The 21,372-nt window shown below is 38.6% G+C and overlaps 1 protein-coding gene across 1 annotated transcript in view; it reads left to right on the top strand.

Moving 5' to 3' along the window:
• The window catches only part of kif4 (kinesin family member 4), a 151,113-nt gene that overhangs the window by 77,259 nt on the left and 52,482 nt on the right, over positions 1–21,372 (top strand). The window lies entirely within an intron of this gene.

Raw genomic sequence — 21,372 nt, 5'->3', positions numbered from 1 at the left:
TACGACATCGGTACCCACGTATGTGACAAGGCTTTCAAAACGGATGCAGAAAAAATGGAGGTGCATCATCTCGTTCTCCAAATAAGCACCCTATTTCCATCACTAGAGTTTTATCAAAGATAAAACACCATACTTGTGTGCAATGTTAAAAGAATTGGAATATGACCTCCATGTTCTCTGACATCCACTATGCGTCCACATTCATTGTTTGGCAATGCACAGTGTTAAACGTCCAGCTAAATAAATTGATTAGTATTTCATGAAAGAAAGGAAGTCATATGGCCATTTTGGTGTAGTTTACTAGGGCTGAAACAACTAATCGATTAAAATCGATTATTAAAATATTTGTCAACTAATTTAGTCATCGATTAGTTGCTAAATAACTTTTATTTGCCGTAAGCGGCTCATTTCGTAAATATTTTAAATCTGCGGTGACCATAGTGTGGCAGTAATAAGCCGGAGGTTTTACTCAGCCAGTACAGCAGGAGAAGTAGCGAATAGCTGGCCTCTTTTTATGTCGCGTGCTTCCCGCACAGCGGCTCTGCCTCTCTGCAGCATTCAGCATTCAGCGAGATGGCGGAGGCAGCCGACAGTGGAGTAAGCTCGAGAAAGAGAAAGAAAAAAGCGGAAGATAAAACTAATCGAACGAATTAAACAACAAATATATAAATAAATAAATGAATAAATAAATAGATGTTCAGCTTCTCATCTGTGGTGATGCGTGTTGCAGTAGCGGCGTCATATCTGGCTATAACATTACATATAGCCTATATAACACGCTTGCATGTTTATTTTTTAGCATTTTTGGGAGGAGTAAAATTTTCATGTGGTTTCAACAACCAGATGCATTTACACTTGTCCAGTTTCATCTGGAATGAGTCTCAGATCTCCTTTTTTCTTTTTTTCTTCATTTATATAGCGCTTTTAACAATGTAGATTGTTTCAAAGCAGCTTTACAGAGATAAACATATAATTTAAGGTAACAGAGATTGGTTTGGTTTTATAGTGGCTCTTGGAAAAAAAATTTTCCAGCTAAAGTTAGTTTTGATTGATTCACTTCCGTCTAAATGATCATTTGTTATTAAATTAGGGGCCGCTAAGAAGACACTGTTCTCTCTAAACAGACTTTAAACGTGAACCTGTGATAGACGCTGATGGCGTTCACATGCGCATTAAGAATTGATTCTATAGTTATGTGCGTTTGAATATATGTGCGCAGGTTTGTAATTCCTTACAAACCATGCCTAAACAAACTACTTGTCTATAAATTTTGATGCAGAATTTTTATTTTATCTTATCACTTTGGGTAGGTACGCGAACCGAAAAATTCCACAACGCTTTATCTGTAGAGTGGTATAGGGATCCTCCATAGGGAGAGGCTAGTTGGCACTTCAGCACTGCATTGTCATCAGGTCCAGGCGAAAGTCCTTCGTCAGATCTGGAAATGGCCTGGATCCAGCAAGCTGCGGGAAAACCTCGGGATAAACAAAGACACTAAAATTAGCGTAGATGCCATTCTTCTTATGATGTAACGAGTACATCAGGATTTGAGGGAAGTGTTCCCCGTTCCGGCTGACCTAATCTAAGCAGCCTAATATTGAATTATAGAAGGCTATAGAGTGTTATGTGAATGCTAGGTCAAAGAGATGTGTTTTTAGTCTAGCTTTGAACTGACAGACTGTGTCTGCTTCCCGGACAATGTTAGGAAGATTGTTCCAAAGTTTTGGTGCTAAATAGGAAAAGGATCTACCGCCAGCAGTCGATTTATATATTCTAGGTATTATCAACTGGCCGGAGTTTTGAGATCGCAATAGACGTGAAGGACTATAATGCGTTAAGAGCTCGCTCAAGTACTGGGGAGCTAAACCATTTAGTGCTTTGTAAGTAATCAGCAATATTTTAAAATGTATACGATGTTTAATAGGGAGCCAATGCAGTGTTGACAGAACCGGGCTAATATGGTCGTATTTCCTGGTTCTGGTAAGAACTCTAGCGGCTGCGTTTTGAACTAGCTTTAGTTTGTTTATTAAGCGTGCAGGGCAACCACCCAGTAGAGCATTACAATAATCTAGCCTTGATGTCATGAACGCATGAACTAGTTGTTCTGCATTTGTCAATGAGAGCATATGACGTAATTTAGATATATTTTTAAGATGGAAAAATGTGGTTTTACAGACACTAGCAGGCCTGAAAGCGCTCCGGCGCCACGCCGGACTTCCGGCGTAGCCTACAGACGTGTCTGCAAAAAAAAAAAAAAAGCAACAGCAAAAGAAGCGGAGTTCGACCAATCATAGCGCTGGGTTCATTCCCCAAATAGCAAGCGGGTATGATTGACAGATGCGGAGACCAATCATTAAAAAGAGACTGAAAATCGACAGCAATAAAGAATCCCGCTCGATCCCGCTTCCACTCCCGCGGCCGCCTCTGACTGAGTTCATGAGCGAGGACAGTAACTTAGGCTACAGTAGTCACGGTACTTCTGTCTCCTGAAGGTAAACGGGCTGGGGTGGATGTGGAAAGTTGAAGTATTGTATTGAGTTAACTTAATCTGGATTCTATTATCACACGGAGTGATCGCAATCGTATGGGTTATCTTAAAATACTCCGTCATTCATGTCACTCAGATAAGATGAAGACATCATACAGCCATGCAAATTATAAAAAGCTTAAGTATTGATGAACAATAAATCTAAATACAATTAAAATCGCTATGGCTTACTGATTATGAAAGTGCTGTGATTTGTGTATTAATTTACTGATAAGCGCGAGTCCGCAAACTGGCGTTTATTTATTCATTCTCAGTGTTGAGAAACGTAGCCTGCATGTGTTACGTTATTGTGTTATAATAACTAAAGTACCTAATTATGTTACATAATAATTTTGTATGAAAACTAGCGCGTTACTTGTGGATAAGAAACCGTTGTATCAGTGCTGCGCATGCTCTCTCTCTCACAAACACAGACCGCGTGCACAGAGAGAGATGATAATTGTAAAATGAAAATTGACGAACTGTTTTGTTCTTGGTTGTGGTTTTTTTCCTGTCAAAATGCCAGAAAGCATTTTTTATTATCCATCCCGTGTTTTTAAAATTTGTTAAATGACGGACGTTTTACTATTAACACAGCCCTATGTCAGATTCTTCTTACATATAGGCTACTTGATATTCCTTTTTAGAATAAGTGATTAGTTTTGCTATTATTGGTCCTGTGACAGGACTCCTGTCTATTCATTGTCAACTATTTTCTATAAGTATGTTTGTATTGGCTAACGTTTACTCAGCTAATGCGTGTCCTGTTTAAAATGTGCAATGTTCAAATGCAAAGACAGCACGGCTCAAATAAAACCCCTTTTTTCATTTCTTTTTATCAAGTAGGCTATAATATTTGGATATTGGAATAACAAATTAAGTAGAACTATCTTAAATGTCCAAATGTTTTTTTTTTACAGTTTTCTAGGGGTTTCTTAATTTTACACTAGTTGACCAGCACACATTATTTTGCAATGGAATATTTATCATGAAAAAAATACATTACAGTGCAGTGCAAGTGAAATTTAGGATTTGGGTCGAATTCAAAAAACTTTAGAAGTCAAGAATTATGAAGATAGGCATGTGTTTGTGTGTGTCTTGCACTCTCAAAAAATAATGACAAAAATATATGACAACAATATAAGAAGACTAGAAGAACAATCGCTCATCACTTTGTGTCAGAAATTAGCGGAGGATAAACTCGCCCTTACGCATCTGTCCCAGGGAAAAAAGTTTAGGCTCAGGATTTTTTTCTACTATCACCCCTGCACTAGACACGTGACTTTCAAATGAAAGATTGGTATCAAAGAGCACACCCAGGTTCCTAACTGACGACGAAGACTTAACAGAGCAGCCATCAAGTGTTAGACGGTATTCTAGGTTATTACGTGTGGAAGTTTTTTGTCCAATAATTAGAATCTCTGTTTTTTCAGAATTTAGTAGTAGGAAATTACTAGTCATCCAATTTTTGATATCAACTATGCATTCCGATAATTTTGTGAATGGGTGAGTTTCGTTAGGTTTGGAAGAAATATAGAGCTGAGTATCATCAGCATAACAGTGAAAGCTAATTCCATGTTTCCTAATGATATCTCCTAAAGGTAGCATGTACAGAGTGAACAGCAGCGGTCCTAGTACTGAGCCTTGTGGTACGGCATACTGAACTTATGATCGATAAGACATCTCTTCATTTACTGCTACCAACTGATAGTGGTCAGATAAATATGATTTAAACCATGCTAATGCAATTCCACTAATGCCAACATAGTTTTCTAGTCTATTTAAGAGAATGTTGTGGTCAATGGTGTCAAATGCAGCACTAAGATCAAGTAACACTAATAGAGAGATACAATCATGTATCATGTAACCGGATGATAAGAGCAAATCATTTGTGACTCTAATGAGAGCTGTCTCAGTGCTATGGTGCGGTCTAAATCCTGACTGGAAATCCTCGCAGATATCATTTCTTTCAAGAAAGGAACACAGTTGTGAGGATACTGATTTTTCTAATATCTTTGATAGAAAAGGTAGATTTGAGATCGGCCTGTAATTGACTAATTCTGTCGGATCAAGTTGCGTTTTTTTAACAAGCGGTTTAATCATAGCCAGCTTAAAGGTTTTTGGTATGTATTCTAGAGACAAAGACGAATTAATGATGTTAAGAAGTGGATCTATGACTTCTGGAAGCATCTCTTTCAGTAGTTTAGTCGGTATAGGGTCTAACATGCATGTTGTCGATTTAGATGAATTAACGAGTTTGCAAAATTTTTCCTCTCCTATGGCAACAAATGAATCAAATTTTACCTCAGGGAGACTATAATGCACTCCCTGATGCAATGCTGTAGTAGACGGTTGCATAGTTATAATTTTGTCCCTAATATTATCAATCTTATAAGTAGGGCTGGGCGATATGGAGCAAAAAATATATCTCGATATACGATATATATCTCGATATCTTTACAGGAAAAATAACCCCCCAAAAACTACTACAAAAACAAATATGCCAAATACCACAGTCTTTTTTTATTAAAGTGCAAAGAGGTAGGCAGTTCACGTAAGAACAAGTGCTTATTATTATTTAACTGTAAACTAAAGGAAGAAATACATATTGCCTTTTCATTCAAAAATGAAACAACTCAACTCAAGGTAGGCAGTGCATATATAAGAACAAAGTGCTTTTGCGACATTTAAGAAAAAAAATCCCTGATTACATAATAATAATTTAACTGTAAAATAAAACAAATACCTATTGCCTTTTCATTCAAAAATAAAACAACTCAAGCTCATCTTTGCAATAACTCTGTTGTAGCTATCAACAAATAGCCAAAAAACAAGTTTGTGTAACTACATTTTAAGATTTTGAGCAAGGAATACCAATCTGTCTACTGTGTCAGGCTTAAGTGCAGCCCTTTGACAAGTAACTATATTTCCACTGCAGCTGAAGATCCTTTCAGAAGGACTGCTAGTGGCAGGCACACAGAGGTACTTTTTTGCTAGGGTGCTCAGTGCTGGATAGGCAACCTCATGTTCCAGCCACCATTGTAGTGGATCTGCCTCACTCTCCAAACATACAGACTGTAAATAGCTTGACAGCTCATTCTCAATGGACTCGCGAGGTGTGAATGAAGAGTAAGGGGTTGCATCTTGGACAAAGAAGCTGGCTAGTGTTTTTTTCTTTTTAGCAATGGGGGGCACAGGATCTGCTATGGCACTCTCTTGTGCGGACTGAGGCACAGCTTTGTCAACACCTGCAGAGCTCCCCTGATCACCTAGCAAACTCTGTGCTTCGCAGATGACCCTCTCTTTCCATACAACCAGTTTCCCACTGCTGACATATTTCCCCCGAAACCGTGGGTCTATAAAGGAAGCGATGTCCAGCAAGTCACTAGTAGAGGGCTCTGAATACTTTTCATTTAAGTAAGTCAGGATGGTGTGTTTGGACTTTGTTAGCTCACTGTCACCTTCCTCAGGAGCAAGGAGGCTGCTGTTAAAGAGGTGGAGCACAGGTCTTACGTATGAGAGTGTCACGTACTCCTCGCCTGACAAAGCGTCAGTGAAGTCGTGCAGGGGCTTCAGTGCTCTTTGTGTGGCCTCTAGCACCTCTATGTCCTGCCAGGTAAGAACCAGATGTCTTGTTTTCTTGTCAGCAGACAGGACTTTGGAAAGAGCCCTTTCCTGCTCAAGGACGCGTTCTACCATTTGTAGACGTGATCCCCACCGTGTGGTTGACTCCGTACTGAGCTGATGAGCTGGTAAATTCATCTGTGCCTGCACTTCGGCCAGCTCCCTCCGCTTTTTCCAGCTGTAGGAGAATGCGCTCACAGTTTTCTTGCATAGAGAAATGGCCCGTGTGATACGAGGGTCCTGCATTCCATGACCTGTAACACAGTAAAAGCAAAAATTAAATAAATTGTTTTTAAATGTAGTTGAATAGCTCAAGCCATGAATTATCTCTTAATTTTGTGACTAAGTTAAGTATATATTCATAGTTTCCTTTTAATTTGTAATAAAGTTATTATTTTGACATTGTACTTTTTAATTATTCTGCAATAGTTTTTTTTTTTTTTTTAAGACCAGATTATTTGCCACACCCCCTTTCACCCAACCAAACATTTCACACCCAGGCAGACTAACCTACGTGTGCACACAGACACGCACTCACACACACACACGCCCCTGTAAGACCAGGTATATTGCACTCACCAATCGCCAAATGTAGTCTGTGACCAAAACATTGCATCCTCTGCCAGTTGTTGTTTTGGACTGCGCAGACGATATTCGCTCCATTGTCAGTGGTAATGGTCACGGGTCCATTTGGATGTAACATCCAGGTTGTTGTTACGTCTCTGAGGGCCTCTGCGATATTTTCACCCGTGTGATCTTGTGGGAAATAAGTGGTTTGAAGGCATGCGCTTTTAATCTTCCAGTCCAAAATATAATGTATAGTGACGCACATGTAAGGCTCGCATGTCCTGCTGCTCCACATGTCTGTAGTCAGGGCATAGTCAGTAACCTTCTCCAATTCAGCAGCAAGCCGCTCTCTCTCTGTAGTGTACAGTCGCGGGAGTTCTTGTCTCGCAAAGTAATGCCGACTAGGTAAACTGTATCTTGAATCAAGTGTTTTTAGCATGCGTACAAAGCCACGTTGTTCAACGACGGCAATGGGTGCCATGTCCACCGCTATATGAAATGCCACGGACTCTGTGATGTTACACCACCTTGCGCTCTTTCTTTCATATTCTACACTCCACGTTAAAGATTTGTGGAGTGTTATCTGTGTAGTGTTTGGAGTGTTACCAGACCTAGTGGGTTTAGTGGCCGGGATCCTTAGTCTGGTGCACTCCTCGTATGCAAGCTTGTGCCTTGTCTGTAAATGGTGGAAAAGGTTTGTGGTGCTAGAAGCTTTGGTTGGCACCAACTTTCGGCATTCACGGCAGTAGACATCTGTCTGCTGTTCATCCGACGCCTTAAAACCGAAGTATCTCCATATAATGGAGCCATTTGTCCTTTTTTTTGAGACGAATTCTGCCTCCGGGCTGGTTGTGGGCGACGCCATGTTAAATGAGACAACACGCGAAGGGAGGGGGAGCAAAAGCAAGGAGGCGGGGGAGCGGAGGTGGGAGCGAGCACACCACAGAGAAAGCAAACGAGCAAAGTGGTAAAATCAGAATTGAATATAAAAAATATATCGATATATACGATATGTCAAAATTCATATCGTGTTTAAAAAATATCTCGATATATTTTAAATATCGAGATATCGCCCACCCCTACTTATAAGTGAAGAAGTTCATAAAGTCATTACTGCTGTGTTTCTTGGAAATTTCTGGGCTTGAAGCTTTCTTTTTCGTTAGTGTAGCCACTTTTTCAAATAAATACTGTTGTGAACTTTTTCTTCTCAAGTGTAGAAAAGATAGAGTTGCAGACCAGGAGATAGTTGAGGTATAAGTTCTTTATTTCGTCGCTGTAGTCATCTCAACATCGTCTGACTTCTTGAGTCAAACATTGTAATATATATACATTATAAGAGGGAGGGATTACATTGTGATGGTGGAAACTCGTATACCAGTTTAGGAACCGGTATTAAAAGAGAGAGGGAAAAACTTATTCAAACCCTGAGACTCCAGAACAGGAGTGACAGGACTCTCTCTTGCTAAGACAAAAGCTCGCGAGAGTCTCCAAGACTTTCATTAACATGTTTCATTTAACTTACAATAGAAAGAAAACCCGTCTGACAGCTGTATATAGAGACACAGAATAAGACAGGAGTTTCGTGCTCCACAGCTGAATGCTAAATTCAAGTTACAGAACTTTCTCAGTTTATATATGAAACTAAATTAAACATTTGACAAAGTTGTATTCCTTCAATTCCCCCTTTGGGAGTTCTAAATAACTCCCACACTATATACAAATTTAAACAATTAAAAATTCATTCTTGTAACTTGTGATAGTTACAGGCACATAATGCACTCTGTGTTTGCTTTTCTGTAATTGCATGCTGACACAGAAAACAAACATGCAATCAGGGTTTGTGAAGTTCTTACGGATAATAGTCTTTTCTGGTTGGAACTGTGATTTTCTCGTGAGAGGCGTGATTAATTTGTTGAATGAAGCACTTGATACTGTGGACGCATAGATAGTACGCCAGTAGAACAAACAACAACATAATTGCTATTTCCTTTATCCACAGCCAGGGTTTACCAATCAAGTTTCCGAACCATGAAGACTTAACTTCAGTCATCTGTTGTAATTTTGCTGAAAGATCAAGAATGTCTTGTTGGATTTTGTTCAAGTTCTCTATTGGATCCATTAAAGCAGTGCAGCACTCAGGTCCGATAATGGTGCAGGCTCCTCCTTGCGTTGCATCCAAGGCCACTCTGTTCTGTAAGATCATTATCTTTTGTGAAGCGAGAGTGTCTGTCATGTTACTGGTACGACAATCTTGATCGTGTTGAAGGATGACTGAAGGTTTCGTATGCGAGTCTCTGCGTTGTGTATTTTCTTTTTCTTTTCTTTATCCTTTTGTGATAGTTGGCTCGGAAGTGGGTCAAGTTGTTTCTTGAGGTTTTCTTGTGGCTTCATACGCAGATGACGAGGTCAGTGCGTATGGGTCTCGGGAAGTCATCAGTGGTATCTGCACAGAGTAAGAAAGAAAACAAAAGACAGGAGAGCAGTATTTGTTCACACACTGGGGTTGTAAACTTTTTCTGAGTCTGCTAGACAGTAGAGCAGTATTTGTTCAAACACTAGGGTTGTAAACTTTTTCTGGGTCTGCTGTTGTTCCATCTTTCCCTATTTCTTATTTCCTTTGACACCTAAAGAACGCAGTGAGGTAAGGATGGACTAGGATAGGGCCTATGAGGGAGTCTTCACCGCAGAGTTTGACCCCCGAAGCCTGTTGCATTCGGTTCTTCTCTGGGCTCCTCACTGGTTCCGTGTCCTAACCTATCCCTGTAGGTGAACAACGTTACAGTGTGAAGTCCAGGTTTTTTTTTTTCATTTTTTTTCTTTTTCTGACACAATACTGCAGCTGCTGTAATCAACATCACTTAATATGGCCCATGCCACTTTGGTTTTAATGGAGGAAACGTCTTTGTACAGATCAATTATTGATTCAGGAGGCATAATTTTCTTCTGTGCTGCACTACCTGAACAAACTTGTACAGTTGCATAGAAACAAGCCTGTTTAGCTGCCATATCAGCAAGAGCATTACCTTATGCTTCCGTAGTATTATTTGTGAGATGTGCTTTCACTTTGATCGCTGCTAATTTCTTTGGAAGTTTCATGGAAAACATTAGATCTTTCACTAATTCAGCATGCTTAATGGGGGATCCAGCAGAAGTTAGAAACTGTCTGGTTTGCCAAATGACACCAAAATCATGAATTACCCCAAAAGCATATCTGGAATCTGTGTAGATATTAGCAACTGATCCTGAAGCTAGCGTGCATGCTCTTGTTAGGGCTACTAGTTCTGCAGCTTGAGCTGAAAAATGATCTGGAAGACGTCCTGAAGCTAACACTTCCGTGGTGGACATTACTGCATAACCTGCTCGTCTGTTACCTTTTTCTTTTACTTCACTCATAGGTGTAAATGTAAGCGTAACACAATCGTGAGTAATTTCTCCTTCATCCTCTAACAAAACTTCAGTCATAGCAGACATCATACATGAGGACGGATTTGTGACAGGTGCAGGCTGTAAGACAATATTTGGCATTATTGTGGACACTGCATGAGGGCTTTTTTTACGTTTACAGTCTGACCTAACACTATTAATGATGAAAGGCCTGTGCTGTAAAATAACATTTAAGGCTGTGAGTCTACTTAACCAGTGTTCCCCAGAGGAAGGGTGAGATAGTAACTTTCCTTTTGTTCTATTAAACAAAAACAGAAGTCTTTTATCTCTGTTGCAAGTTAGTGGGGAAATTAAGCACTCACAGCCCAAATGGTTAACACGTCAACCAGCTGCCCCAGTTTAATGATGAGGGGAGGGGCTGCTTCAGAGTAGCAAGCAGACTGAGTAGGAGCTGAGTACCATTGTTAACTTGTTTAAAGTTCTTTTTGTTTTTCCTACACTCTTTTCCCCAATGTCCATGTTTACCACAATAATAACAACTACTGCCCTCTCTTAGGATATTTGCGTTTCTGTTGCTTCTCTGCGTTGACCTTAAAGGATGCTGCTGCAATTTTTACTCTTGCCTTGACATCAGAATCTCTTTCCCAAGTAGCTAACCTTTCCAAGTTGTTTTGTATGGTTCTAGTGGACCATGTTAAGTCTAAGAAAGGCAATGCTTTTCTATGTTCTGACAACAGACCATCAAACCATGTGCAAACTAGGGGACCATTATCTTCTAGCACCTTCTCTGAAGTGTCAGCTATACCACTGTATGCTGCTGCTGAGTGACAAAATCTTTGAGTGTACTCACTAACATTTTCATCTTTTTCCTGTACACAACTAGTGATCTTTGACCAGTCCATGTTTGGTCCAACAATGTTCTTTAATGCCTTCAGAACTCCCTCTCTCAATTCATCTTTTCTGGCATGTTGTAGTTCAGAAGTAACAGCAGACTCAAAACTGTTGAATTCAGATTCAGTTAGAATTTGTGACATCAGCTGTGTGACTTCTGCCAACGACATGTCGTAAAGACGCATTTTACTGATCAATGCCCTTCTGAATTCAGAAAAATCTGTGCGTACTGAAGGTAAGCTTTGGGATAGTCTTTCTGTCTCTAGGTCCGAGTGCTTTGGCAACAGTTTGGTTTTGGACAACAGAAGAGTTGGGAGGAACACTTTCAGTTCTCTCAATTCCCTGAGATCTTCTTGCGACACATCCCTGAGATCTTCTTGCGACACATACCTTTACTGAATCTACTGGCTTATCAGTTACTGATGGGATGTCTACATCTGTTTCAAAGAATGCTTGTAAGTCAGGATAAGTTTCATCTGACTGTTGGTCTTCTGAGTCACATTTGGTTGAGGCCTTGTTATGGCTCACCTTTGTCTTGAAACAGGACACTTGAGTCTGCAATTGTTTGTTTTGTTCATTTAACTTATCAATACACGTAGTTTGTTCTTTTGCAATGGATACGCTATATTCTCTATGGCAACAGATTATGCCTTTCATGTTTTTCTTTCTTATACATGCACCTAACACCTTCTTGCATTCTTCAATAGACCAAACTTTGTCTGGATCAATACCAAATTTCTTTGTCAAATCCAATCTAACGGACTCAGTCACTATGGAATCCATTTTCTCTCCTAACAATGACTTGAACTCACTGTCTGTCCATAAAGGGCTAGCTAGTCCATTTTTCTCAGTTGATGGAACTAGCCTAGCATTTCTGCTAACCATTTTGTGGATTTCTTTTGTTACCACACAATCAAAAAATAAACTTCTGATCAACACAGGGTATAATTGTTAACACAGATCAAATCTTGTTAAACTTCCTTGTTACCAACACATCACAAACTATTAGCATGTTACGCTAATCTTCCCTAAAAGAAAAATGCAAAGGATCTTTCACCTTCTTAACTTTTAGAGGATAAAACAAACAAACACACTAAATCTTCTCTGATCAAGAGGCTACACTCGATAACACAGTTAACCTTCCTTGCCCAGAGCAAAGGGTAACACACAAAATATTAGCAATTTATACTAAAATCTTCCCTGCCTGAAAAAAACTTTTTCCACTTCCCTGGCAAAGCAGAGGATAAAACAATATTAACATGTACGTTAATCTTCCCAGCCTGAAAACAGAGGGTACAATATATTAGCACTTGATGCTAATCTTCCCTAACTTTGTAGAGGATAAACCTGGCAAAGCAGAGCGTAAACCACTTTGGTAACACACTTTTAACAGTTGTTAAATTTTCCTGATTAAACAGAGGATGAACCTTCTTAAGCAAAGTAGAGGACAAACTACTGTTAACAGTTTAAACTATTAACTGTTGTTAAACGTCCCTTGTTGAACAGAGGATTAATCTTCTATGACTACACAGAGGATGTATCACCTTCCCTGGTAAAGCAGAGGATAAGTCTTCCCTAACTTTACAGAGGATAAAAACAATTCTTCTCTGCTGAAAACAGAGGATAGCAAATATTAGCAAGTAATCCTAACCTTCTCTGTGAACAGAGGATGAACAACAAAAAAACAAATAACTAGCACATAATGCTAATTCTACTCTGTGGACAGAGGATCACCAAAAAACAAAATAACTAGCACGTAATGCTAAACTTCCCTGCCTGAAACAGAGGATCACCAAATAATAACACGTAATGCTAAATTCTTCCCTGCCTGACAACAGAGGATCACTTTCATCTCTAACAGAAACTTTAGAGGATAAGCAATATTAACATGTACGTTAATCTTCCCTGCCTGAAAAACAGAGGATACATTTCATCTCTAAAAGCAACTTTAGAGGATAACTTTAGTTAACAAACCCTACAGCTGTCTGTTAACTTCTTCTCTGGCGGCGCAGAGGAATGACAAATTTGTACTGGTCTTTAGTGGTTTTTGAATAGAGTGAAACTCACCAAATCGTTTGCTGTATGGAAAGGTTCCGTCTGGAAACTCAATCAGAAAGTTTTTTCTTTGTTGAGCTTGAAGTTTCAAGATTCAGTCTGGAACTGGAAAGTCAGATCTTTGTTGAGCTCAATCTGGATTCAAAAGATTCAGTCTGGAGCTGGAAAGTCAGATGTTGAGATCTTTGTTGAGATCTTTGTTGAGCTTCAGTTCTGGAACTCAGTTAGCTTTGTTGAGATCTTTGAGCTTTGAAGTTTCAAATCACTCTAGAAAAGTTCATTCTTTGTTGAGTTTCAGTTTCTCCATCCGGATCACGGCACCATCTGTTGTGAACTTTTTCTTCTCAAGTGTAGAAAAGATAGAGTTGCAGACCAGGAGATAGTTGAGGTATAAGTTCTTTATTTCGTCGCTGTAGTCATCTCAACATCGTCTGACTTCTTGAGTCAAACATTGTAATATATATACATTATAAGAGGGAGGGATTACATTGTGATGGTGGAAACTCGTATACCAGTTTAGGAACCGGTATTAAAAGAGAGAGGGAAAAACTTATTCAAACCCTGAGACTCCAGAACAGGAGTGACAGGACTCTCTCTTGCTAAGACAAAAGCTCGCGAGAGTCTCCAAGACTTTCATTAACATGTTTCATTTAACTTACAATAGAAAGAAAACCCGTCTGACAGCTGTATATAGAGACACAGAATAAGACAGGAGTTTCGTGATCCACAGCTGAATGCTAAATTCAAGTTACAGAACTTTCTCAGTTTATATATGAAACTAAATTAAACATTTGACAAAGTTGTATTCCTTCAATTAAATACCTAGGATTATGTTTATTTTCTTCTAATAGGTTTGAAAAATAAGCCGATCTAGTAACTTTTAACCCCCTGGAGTCGTAGTCTTGCTTTTTTTCTTATCAAACTCAAAATACTCTGTTAATTTTGATCTTACATATTAAGTGTTGTACATCATTAGATCCTGATAAGTGTCTATTTTTTTTGTGGATACTCACAATAAAAACAAAGTGTTGTGCTTTTCGCCAAATAAAGAAAAATAAACATGATGCGAGTTTTGCTTTTACTCTGTCAGTTAAGTCCATTCTGAAACGCGTCCGAAAATTAACTGTAACTTAGGGGTTACTTGTCATACAGGCACGAGTGTTTTTCCATAATCAAGCTTGAACTCTCTTCTTTTAAATTAATTAATTTATATAAAAAAACAAATATTCTCAGTTTATGTAATCTGTATGAAAAGAGAGATGTCAGTCTTTTTCTTTCCAGCTCATTATACCTCATTACGCGTTAATGTGCCACGCCCACGGAGAGCGCACGGTAGTCAAACGCAAATGATCTAAGGCAAGCAATTCAAACATGCCAACGCCCACCAGCTGGATTATAAAACACATCGTGTTTAGTAAGTATCTTACTACAGCTGTGTACACAGCGTATCCTTTCACTGTGAGGAATAATACTATCTAATAACCCTGGAAAATGTATCAAAAGTGCTGGTAGTTTCATTTCGAGGAGCAACGGATCCAGCTGATGTAGTAAGTCATTTATTCTTAAGTGCTTTGTTCTAATTGCGATATTGAATAGTGTCTGACTGTAAACCGCAAAAAGACTGTTTAAATATGAATTGCGTTTCTGTGTGTAGGCTAAATGATGAATGAACGGCACAGGTGCGCGCTTTGTTTACTACTTTCATTCGCTCTCGCACCTACATTAGTAAACCTTATGTTTACATGAACACATCCAAACTATATTGCTATAGCCTACTAAGATGAGTAAAAATAGACTGAAATATGTTGAAATAAAATGTCTGTATAAGCAACAAACTGCAAATTCACATGTATATGCTAATATATCATACACAATATGTTACAGACTAAATATGAACGTTTAGACAAGATTTTGTGATTAGTTTTGGATGGATTATAAAGTTTTGACTGTAAAAAAAGACTACTGTCACATTAAATCGGTATGCTTTTGTTCACCAATTTCTGCTCATAGTTAAATATACTATAGTATGATGTTTTGTCAAAAATAAAGTAGGTATATTGAATTATCAACTAAGATGTTATTATAGTGTTTGTTCCAATATTCAAACTAATGAATCCTTACCTTTTTTAATACGTATGATAAAATGTATGCTTTTTACAAAGAAATACACTTGAACTATTGTTAAAATTGTAATTGTTGTTGTAATTGTAACATATTTGTAATTGGTTACAATTTCTAATTGTAAAATTTGTATATATAGATAATTTCTTTTGTCCTTGCATTCTTTGGGATCCTGTGACAAGCCTGTGTGAAAGGCTACTTAATATGCAGCTCATTATGCGGCACATTATCCGGCCTTTTGTCTTCTCAGGTGTGAACACGCCTCTACGCATATTGCCTTTCCAAACAAAAGGTGGTTATATAATTTAAATCAATGTATTGTTTTGTGTAAATGATTAGGCAGGATGATTTTCAGATTATTTTGAAGCAAAAATTCTAGGCAACAACACTCATTAGTCAAAAGTCTTGTGGACACATATTTAGTATGTGTTTTGGACTTATTTCAGACACTTTAAGTTTTAGATTTTTCAATAAACTCGCATAAACATTATTCTCTAAAAAATACAAACATGTACATACATGTTGCTCAAATATTACGGTAGCCCCGTTTGTGCTATATAGAGTGAATTTAAACCTTTGCCATTAACATGTTTATAAATAACTGAAAAAAGCACAAATGGTAGAGCATATCAGAACACCTCAAGGACCCCAAAAATCCCTTCGACCTCAGAGGGTTAAAGCCTCTCTGTAAGCAATCGAGCTCTTCTTCCATGAAATCCGAAATACCTCTAGTTTTGTTTTCTTCCAGTTGCGCTCCATTTTTATGGCTGCTCTCTTAAGGGCCCGGGTGTGCTCGTTGTACCACGGCGTTGGACTATTTTCTTTAATCTTCTTTAAGCGCAACGGAGCAACTGTGTCTAAAGTGCTGGAAAGTAGAGAGTTTAAAGTTTCTGTTGCAATATCAAGTTCTTCTAAGCTATCTGGGATGCTGAGATGATGAAACTGATTAGGAAGATTATTGATAAAGCAATCTTTAGTGGCAGAAGTGATAGGTCTAACATACTTGTAACACGGAGTTGGCTTTGCAGCCTTGGCTAAATGTAATTTACATGAGACTAGATAATGATCTGAGATGTCGTCGCTCTGCTGCAGAATTTCAACAGCATCAACATTGATTCCATGTGATAATATTAGATCTAGAGTATGATTACGACAATGAGTAGGTCCTGACACGTGTTGTCTAACTCCAATAGAGTTAAGAAAATCTTTAAATGCCAATCCCATTGCATCTTTTTCATTATCTACATGTATATTAAAATCACCAAAAAATTAGGACTTTATCTGCAGTCAATACTAATTCTGATAGAAAGTCAGCAAATTCTTTGATAAAATCTTTATGGTGCCCTTGTGGCCTGTATACAGTTGCCAGCAGAATTCTCAAACTTGATTTATCGTTTACATTATTTATTTTTACATTAAGCACCAACACTTCAAAAGATGTATATTTAAAACTAGATTTTTTAGTGTTTTTGAAAATATTACTATAAATTACAGCAAAACTCCCCCTTTGCCTTTCAGGCGAGGTTCATGTTTATAACAGTAATCTTGTGGGGTGGACTCATTTAAAGTAATGAATTTGTCTGGTTTTAGCCAGGTTTCTGTCATACACAGCACATCTAGGTTATAATCTGAAATCATATCATTAACTATCAGCGCTTTTGAAGTAAGGGATTGAATATTCAGCAACCCAAGCTTTATCGTTTGCTCATCTGTATTATATCTATTTTTTATTTGTTGAATATCAATTACATTTTTAACCTTAATCAGTTTGGACGTTTTTTGGATTTCCAAATTCGGGGAACAGACACAGTCTCTATATGATGATATCTAGGTGAAAGAGGCTCTATGTGATGGGATTTATCTGACCTTGGTGACGCTAGGCCGCTAGCAGACGGTCGGTTTAGCCAGTTTGTCTGCTTCCTGCCCTGAGCCCCAGATTGTCATGTTTTGTCTCTAAGACTATGAGCCAAATTACTAGAGAGAAGAGCAGCACCATCCCAGGAGGGATGAATACCATCTCTTTTCAACAGGTCAGGTTTTCCCCAAAAACTTTTCCAATTGTCTATGAATTCTATATTATTTTGTGGACACCACTTAGACAGCCAGCCATTGAGTGATGACACACTTAGACAGCCAGCCATTGAGTGATGACAATCTGCTAACTATCTCATCACTCCTTCGAACAGGAAGGGGGCCAGAGCAAATTACAGTGCCTGACATCGTACTTGCCAGTTCAAACACCTCTTTAATATTAATTTTGGTGATCTCCGACTGGCGGAGTCGAACATCATTAGTGTCGACGTGAATAACAATCTTAGAGAATTTACAATTAGCATTAGCCAGCACTTTTAAATTTGCTTAGATGTCAGGCGCTCTGACTCCCGGCAAACATGTGACTATGGTGGCTGGTGTTCCTATTTTCACGTTCCGTGTGATCGAATCACTAATTACCAGGGCACAATCAACAGAATTCTCAGTCGGTGTTTCACTGAGTGGGGCAAATCGATTTGTTATGGTAATCGGAACGGAAGAGTGTTTTTTTTATGTAATAAGCCGTATCTTTGTAATTCCTATGCTTTTCATGTTTTGTCTGGTATCAATGTAAATCTCTCAGTTTGTCCCAGCTGAATCCATATCGCATTTTAGCGATCCCTCACCGTCACCCATTTGCCTTGCTGCACAGGCAATAATTCAGCCGGAACCGAATCATGTAAAGAGTTCACTATGCTTGGCGCATCCAAAATAGTATCTAAAGCTCTAGCACACTTACTATCCTCAATTAAAGTTTGGATGCGTGTTTCTAATTCTGAAATCTTCTCCGTCAGCCTGATTGTCTCCTTGCATTTATCACATATAAACCCTATATTGCCGACGGGGAAGGCTATGCTAAACATGTAACATGAAGTGCAGGTGACAATAACAGGACAAGACATTACTCAGCGTGTTTGTTGACTGATTCTTACTCACCTGGGCTTTTTATGAACTCAGAGGCGCGGGGTCGCGAGAGAAAAATAAATAAATAACTGAGCGCACGGGTGGCGCGTTAACAGGCTAGCGCGTTACTAGCGTGTTGTGCTAACAATAACGGAAGCTAGCGATGTCAGGTTAATCTGAGATGTTGTCTAAGCTGTATTTAGTAGTATAAACAACTAGAAATCGTAGTAAATGATGGTCAAAACAGAAAGAAATACAAAGCTAATACGAGGCTTAGACGGAGCTTACAGCCTCGAAGCAAACAAAACACAGCAGGCAGCTAGGCAGACAAGAGCAATCGATCAGCAATGTGAGTAAAATAATAGATGCCCCAGCCACGTTTAAGTCCAAAATCTGAACGCACTTCGGCTTTTATACCATTGATGGGACAAACATATTGTATATGGACATCTTTGACACCGAGCGCTTCCACAGATACACATGGGAGCATTTGAAAGCAGGCGTGTATCAGTGGCTCCCTAATATATCCAATGATAGACGATTCCACTGATAGATGCCTGCTTTCAAACGCTCCCGTGTGTATCTATGTAAGCATTCTGTAAAACAGCTTCAATGATGCGCTGATCATTGTAGCCAATCACACACCGAAAAATTGCAGAATGGAGGACGGAACAGCAACCTCTTCACATAATTCCAAAAAGGCAAAAAGCCCCAACAAAAGAAAAAGTCCTAAAAAAACAGCTTGCACTAAATCATCGAAGGTATGGGAATACTTCAAATTTAGTCCCAAACGTAAAGGTGTCATTTGCGCTCTTTGCCAAATGGAGTTGACATCCTGTCTCCCCGAAGTCTCCCGCATATTGATAGCGGCTCCCTGATGCCCGCAAATTAGTTAAAATCTCCCGGAATCTAGAGCTCGCGAGCTCCAAACCGTGTAGCGCGCGGCAGAGAGGGAGAGAGCGAGAGACCTTGCGTGTGTGTGCAAATGTGCCTGTGTGCCTTATGAAGCGCATGTAACACCAACCCCCCCGTCAACAAAACCGAACAATCAGTCCGGATGTTTTTGTAAAATTTTAAAATAAAACATTAAAATGAGCACCACATCCAAGTGTGATAGGGCTCATTTGAGTACCAAACATTTTACAGTGTAGATACTCTGTAAGAACCAGATCAAAATTGTTGTGCATTGAATGTGCACTCCTGCAATTTCCATGTTACTAAAAAATCGTTCCATTAGTCGTTAGATTAGTCGACTAATCGATAAAATAATCGCCAGACTAATCATTTAATTAATAATCGTTTACTCCAGCCCTAGTATGTTAGACCCTATACCGACTAAGCTACTGAAAGAGATGCTTCCAGAGGTCATAGATCCTCTTCTTTATATCATCAATTCATCTTTGTCATTAGGATATGTACCAAAAACTTTTAAGCTGTCTATGATTAAACCGCTTGTTAAAAAACCACAACTTGATCCTACAGAATTAGTCAATTACAGGCCGATCTCGAATCTACCTTTTCTGTCAAAGATACTAGAAAAGGCAGTATCTTCACAACTATGTTCCTTTTTATAAAGAAATGGTATCTGCAAGAATTTTCAGTCAGGATTTAGACTGTTTCATAGTACTAAGACAGCTCTCATCAGAGTCATAAATGATTTGCTCTTATCCGATCGTGGTTGTATCTTTCTATTAGTGTTACTCGATCTTAGTGCTGCATTTGACACTATCGACCACAACATTCTTTTAAATAGACTCAAATTATGTTGCCATTAGTGGAATTGCACTATCATGGTTTAAATCATACTTGTAAGGAACCTGGGTCAGGCTTTGGGGATATGTATTCAAGAATTAGTAATTTTTCAATTAATAATTATTCATACGTGTTTGACCCAGATAATCATACATGTTAAATCTCCCAAAAAGGGATAATATATTCCCTGCATCTGCATTCATATATGTACGACGGCAATTAACCACAAAGGATTAGAATCAATTGCATATGTAGACTATATTTTACAGACAGGTTAAAATTAGCTCAATTGTATATCAATACTTAATCTAAACGGATTACAATTAAATATTTAATATATCAATTATGTCTATCATAGATCGATCGTCGGGATAATCTTTAAGGGTATTAATTTATGACAGAATCATCTGTTTGTCCAGCAAAACCCGATCATTCGATCTCAATCAACCCTCACAAAATTATCCTACTTTATAGAATTTCAGGAGAAGCTATTCCTCTGGCCACAAGGAACAACTTTCCTGTTCTATAACGATTTAAGTAGGCTATCAATAAATTTGTAAAGCACGTAGCTTTGGATTGTATACATTAAAGGAACTTGTATATGAGCATAGAGACAGAATCAATAAATGAATATAATGAATTTAATAAAGGCGAAATTACGTATACCGGTTATAACAAACAATAAATGTATTTACAAACATAATAATGGCAACGACACAATGAAAGAGAATGCATCAATAAAGAGTGTGAGAGAGAGATCCTTAAGGATCACAGTTTTGCAAAATTTACCTGGACAAAACCTCTGAGAGACCACAAGAAATCAACATCACCCTAAACGGGGGTTAACAAATCTTAATGCCATAAAAGCTTAGTAAACGAAATTCTTGCACATATATAGCTCTTTTGTGTGGCTGATATGAAGAAGGCGTGTGTGTCTCGGTCCTGGGAGCATCACGTGTTCACTCGCTCTTCCAGAGCGAGCCAAGCGCGGCGATTTTGAGTTCATTTCACTCGTCGGTGGAAATGAACCAAGGAGAATTCAAAAATGGAAAATAAAAACTTAAAGAAACAAACAAACAAAGAAAAAGATCCCCGGAGGGGGATCACGCAGGAGTTACGAAGAGTAGAACGAAGAAGAGAGAAAGTTGAGACTGGCTGCGTCTGTTTAAAGCACTTCTGTTCACGCCTTCTCTCGCGTGAATGAACCAATCAACTGTGAGAAAAGTGCACGGCAAAAGTGTTCTTTTGTCCTGTCGAGGCCTACTTTGCATGTTTTATGACAGTGACATAAAAGCGTTCAACTTTACTCCAGCGATGATAAAGCATAGTAAAATACATTTCAGCACAAAATGCGATATGGATTCAGCTGGGACAAACTGAGAGATTTACATTGATACCAGACAAAACATGAAAAGCATAGGAATTACAAAGATACGGCTTATTACATAATTACACACCCTTATAGTAAAACATAAAAACATATCAAATATATTTTGGTAAAGTCTTTATATGAAGTT

This window comes from Siphateles boraxobius, unplaced genomic scaffold (assembly GCF_051911475.1).
Source record: "Siphateles boraxobius isolate OS27281-9 unplaced genomic scaffold, OSU_SipBor_1 11, whole genome shotgun sequence".
NCBI lineage: Eukaryota > Metazoa > Chordata > Actinopteri > Cypriniformes > Leuciscidae > Siphateles > Siphateles boraxobius.
The sequence above is the reverse complement of the archived record's forward strand: the minus strand, read 5'-3'. Positions and strand labels throughout refer to the sequence as shown.